Genomic DNA, 5297 nt, shown 5'->3' with positions numbered 1-5297 from the left:
GGCCCTTCATAGCATCGGGTAACCATACGTGAAGAGGGAATTGTGCGGATTTCGCAACTGCACCAAGGAATAATAAAAAAGCACACAAAGTAGTAAGTAAAGAGTTAATTCCATTATTAGGAATCCAGTTATTAGCTATTTTGAACAAATCCCTAAACTCTAAACTACCTGTTATCCAAAAAAAACCTAAAATTCCTAATAATAGACCAAAATCCCCTACACGATTAGTTACAAAAGCTTTTTGACAAGCACTCGCTGCGATTGGTCGTGTAAACCAAAAGCCTATCAATAAATAAGAACACATTCCCACGAGTTCCCAAAAAAAATAAATTTGTATCAAATTGGAGCTAGTAACCAATCCCAACATGGAAGTATTGAAAAAACTTATATAAACAAAAAATCTCAAATATCCTTCATCGTGAGACATATAACCATCACTATAAATAAGAACCAGGATTCCTACAGTAGTAATTAGCATTAACATAATAGAAGTAAGTGGGTCAATCAAGTATCCAAATTCTAAAGAAAAATCATTATTGACGGTCCAAGACCATAGATATTGATAGATCGAACTTCCATTTATTTGTTGAATAGACAGTTGAACTGAGAATACCATAGCTATACTTAAGAGTAAAACACTAGGAAAAGCCCATATGCGACGAAGATTTTTTGTTGCTGTAGGAATAAGAATAAGGCCAAATCCCATTGACATAATAACTGGAAGTGGGAGAAGAGGGATTACCCATGCATATTGATATGTATGTTCCATAAGAAAAGAAATTGCAATTTTTACTTCAATTTTTACTTCAATTTTTCTATAAAATTGTTTCCGATTCACCCAAACCAATTCTTATCTCTTTCTGAAAGAATAAATAAAAAGAATAAGAAAAAATACTGAAATTCTTAATTTTTTCCAAAATTTATCTCATTGAAATAATTAAAAATTAAGAATGGGTTTAGTTGGTTAAATTAAAAAAGTTAATAAAATAACTTCGTTACCTAGTTATTTTATTAACTAAATAAAGATATTTATAAAAATAAAAAAAAAAAGTGGAATCATTTTACTTTCTATTCATAATTCATTTTTATATTTCTTTAAAACAAAGATGAAACAGCTCTCTTGTTCCATAATTAACTGATTGAGTGAATTCCAATGAAAACCTATGTTTATAAGAAAATATCGAATAGTCCTTACTTCATATAGAACTAAAATCCTAATGACTATAAATTACCTAAGTTTTAGAATGTCTTGTTTAAGAGACTCAGTATTTTTTGTTTTGATTGGAATTCCTTTCCTTTATGGAATACCATTCTGAACTTAATTAACTATTTTCATTTTCCCTTCTTTTTATCCCCCCGTCTTATCTTATATGGGGGGATAGGCTTCCATACCATATATCTATATATGGGAGTATACTTGATATATAAATAGATATAAATAGATTTAAATGAGAAACCTTTCTATATATTCTATATTATTAAAAAACAAGTATAAAATATATAAAGAAAAAATGTTAAAAAATTCTTGTTGTCTTATCCGCATTAGACAAAATGAAGTAAAAAATAATTCAAAATTTAAGTATCTTTCAGTATCTAAGTATAAATACTAATAAAAAGAAGAAAGAAGGATTGATTTGCAGCAATAGATGTCTTTCACATACAACTAGAAAAAAGTAATTTCCTTTTTGAATGGCAGTTCCAAAAAAACGTACTTCAATGTCAAAAAAGCGTATTCGTAAAAATATTTGGAAGAAAAAGACTTATTTTTCCATAGTACAATCTTATTCTTTAGTAAAATCAAGATCATTTTCGAGCGGTAATGAGCATCCAAAACCAAAGGGTTTTTCTGGGCAACAAACAAATAATAAGATTTTGGAATAATATGAATTGACTTATCAAAAAAGAATTCCAATTATTAATAATTTTGATTCTTCTTTGAATGTACTTTTATGTGTCGAATTACTCGGTACAATATTCTTAGAACAAAAAACCCCTCTTATCTTATATATACAAGAAAAAAAAGTTTTGTTTGGTATACTGTGTGCTAAGTATTCTTTTCCTATCAATGAACTTTTCATAATTTTCATAATAGAATCCTCATATTCTATTATGAAAATTATGAAAAGTGGAGTATTCTTACAATAGGACTTACAACTTCCACCTATCTTCTCCAAAATCATAAGGTTAGTAAATCTTATTAATAAGAGCATAAAGACTTTCATTCTAGAAATTTTTAAAAAATCCAAAAAGCCTTTTCCATTTATCCATTTTAATTTCATCATTAAATAGAAACCCTTTTGGATTTTTTTCATTGTATTGAAAGAATTTTCAAAATGTAAACGAGAAATTAATTAGAAAAAATTAGTTCTACAATTGCAAGTTAGAAAAAAGAAATTCCAACTCTTTCAAGCAGTGTTTGTGTTTCTATTGGGCAAAGCAAGAGTTTATTGTAAAAAAAAAATGGAAACGATACTACCAAACGAAGTCTATTTTAATGAAAACTCTAATGTTCCTAAATTTTATGGACTTTCCCAATATCGACGATTCCCAAGATAATAGCTATTATTCTTTTAAGTTACCTATTATTTGAAGTTAGCCGCCATGGTGAAATTGGTAGACACGCTGCTCTTAGGAAGCAGTGCTCAAGCATCTCGGTTCGAATCCGAGTGGCGGCATTCTTGAAAAAGAATACAATAGATTAGAAATCAATTCGAAATTTACAATTTTGTAATGGGACCTTCCCCTTATGCTATTTGCAACTTTAGAACATATACTAACTCATATCTCTTTCTCAACGATTTCAATTGTGATTACGATTCATTTTATAACCTTATTAGTTCGTGAACTTGGAGGATTACGTGATTCGTCAGAAAAAGGAATGATAGTTACTTTTTTCTCTATAACAGGATTCTTAGTTTCTCGTTGGGCTTCCTCGGGACATTTTCCATTAAGTAATTTATATGAGTCATTGATCTTCCTTTCATGGGCCCTGTATATTCTTCATACCATTCCTAAAATACAGAACTCTAAAAATGATTTAAGCACAATAACTACGCCAAGTACTATTTTAACGCAAGGCTTTGCCACATCGGGTCTTTTAACTGAAATGCATCAATCCACGATACTAGTACCTGCTCTACAATCTCAGTGGTTAATGATGCATGTCAGTATGATGTTATTAAGCTATGCAACTCTTTTGTGCGGATCCTTATTATCTGCCGCTATTCTAATCATTAGATTTCGAAATAATTTCCATTTCTTTTCTAAAAAGAAAAAAAATGTTTTAAATAAAACATTTTTCTTTAGTGATATTAAATATTTTTATGCAAAAAGAAGTGCTTTAAAAAGAACCTCTGTCCCTTCATTTCCAAATTATTACAAATATCAATTAACGGAGCGTTTGGATTCTTGGAGTTATCGTGTCATTAGCCTAGGATTTACCCTTTTAACCGTAGGTATTCTTTGTGGAGCAGTATGGGCTAATGAGGCCTGGGGATCCTATTGGAATTGGGATCCTAAGGAAACTTGGGCATTTATTACTTGGACCATATTCGCAATTTATTTACATAGTAGAACAAATACAAATTGGAAGGGTACGAATTCTGCACTTATAGCTTCGATAGGATTTCTTATAATTTGGATTTGTTATTTTGGTATAAATCTATTAGGAATAGGCTTACATAGTTATGGTTCGTTTACATTAACACCTAAATGATTACATAAAATAAAACCTTCATGAAATGAAGGTTTTTACTTTTATGTTTTATTTGAGAACCCCTTGAACGCCTTCTCAAAGGGTTCTCAAAAATTCGAGATAGATCTAATTATACTTTTTTACTTATTTCTGCATTAATAGAGCAGACGAGTAAAAAAAAGCAAACCTATTTAGGATAATAATTGGATAAGAGAGCCTCTACCCTGTCAACGGATAGGGAGAGAACAAAATCTGGATAAATACCAATTCCTATTACTGGTAAAAAGATACAGATTAAAATAAAGAGTTCTCGTGGTCCAGAATCCACAAAATTTGCGTTTGGAACATTAAATAGCTTGTATCCATAGAACATCTGGCGTAACATAGATAATAAATAAATAGGAGTTAATATCATTCCAATTGCCATTACAAAAGTAATTAGTGTTTTTGGCATTAACAGAAATTTTGGACTAGTAATTAGTCCAAAAAATACTACTAATTCTGCGACAAAACCACTCATTCCTGGTAAGGCAAGAGAAGCCATTGAAAAGCTACTAAACATGGTAAAAATTTTAGGCATTGGGATGGATATTCCCCCCAGTTCTTCGAGATAAACAAGACGCATTCTATCAGAAGCGGTTCCTGCCAAGAAAAAAAGTGTAGCACCAATAAATCCATGGGATAATATTTGTAAAATAGCTCCATTGAGTCCAATGTTGGTTATGGAACCAATTCCTATAATTATGAAACCCATGTGAGATACAGAGGAATAAGCTATTCTTTTTTTGAAATTTCGTTGACCAAGAGAAGTTGAAGCTGCATAGATTATTTGGATCGCTCCTATTATTACTAACCAGGGCGAAAATAGATAATGAGCATGAGGTAACAATTCCATGTTGATCCGAATCAATCCATATGCTCCCATCTTTAATAATATTCCCGCTAAAAGCATACATGTACTATAATGTGCTTCCCCATGGGTATCTGGTAACCACGTATGTAGGGGTATAATCGGCAATTTGACAGCATAAGCAATAAGGAAGCCAAAATATAAAAGTATTTCCAAGGTTGCAGGGTATGATTGATTAATTAATCTTTCCAAATCTAATCCTGGTTCGTTGGAACCATATAAGCCCATACCCAGAACTCCGATTAAGAAAAAAATGGAACCGCCTGCAGTATACAAAATAAACTTTGTAGCTGAATATAGACGCCTCTTCCCCCCCCACATGGATAAAAGTAAGTAAACAGGAATTAATTCTAACTCCCACATGATAAAAAAAAGTAAAAGGTCTCGCGAAGAAAATAATCCTATTTGACCACTATACATTGCGAGCATCAGGAAATAGAATAATCGCGAATTCCGTGTAATTGGCCAAGCTGCTAAAGTAGCTAAAGTAGTGATAAATCCTGTCAATAAAATAGATCCTAATGAAAGTCCATCGATTCCCAATCTCCAGTGGAAATCGAAGACATCTATCCATTTATAATCCTCCTTTAATTGGATTAAGGGATCCTCCAGTTGGAAATGATAACAGAACGCATAAGTCATTAGAAGGAATTCTAATAAACAAATAGATATAGTATACCACCTAACGACTTT

The 5297-nt window shown here is 31.3% G+C and overlaps 1 non-coding gene across 1 annotated transcript; it reads left to right on the top strand.

Annotated features, from left to right (window-relative positions):
- Positions 1-2595: 2595 nt before the first annotated feature.
- TRNAL-UAG (transfer RNA leucine (anticodon UAG)) lies at positions 2596-2675 on the top strand. The gene has a single exon. It is a non-coding gene; the product is annotated as a tRNA-Leu (tRNA).
- The last annotated feature ends 2622 nt before the right edge of the window (positions 2676-5297 follow it).

This window comes from Aegilops tauschii, unplaced genomic scaffold (assembly GCF_002575655.3).
Source record: "Aegilops tauschii subsp. strangulata cultivar AL8/78 unplaced genomic scaffold, Aet v6.0 ptg000501l_obj, whole genome shotgun sequence".
In the NCBI taxonomy this organism is placed as follows: domain Eukaryota; kingdom Viridiplantae; phylum Streptophyta; class Magnoliopsida; order Poales; family Poaceae; genus Aegilops; species Aegilops tauschii.
The sequence above is the reverse complement of the archived record's forward strand: the minus strand, read 5'-3'. Positions and strand labels throughout refer to the sequence as shown.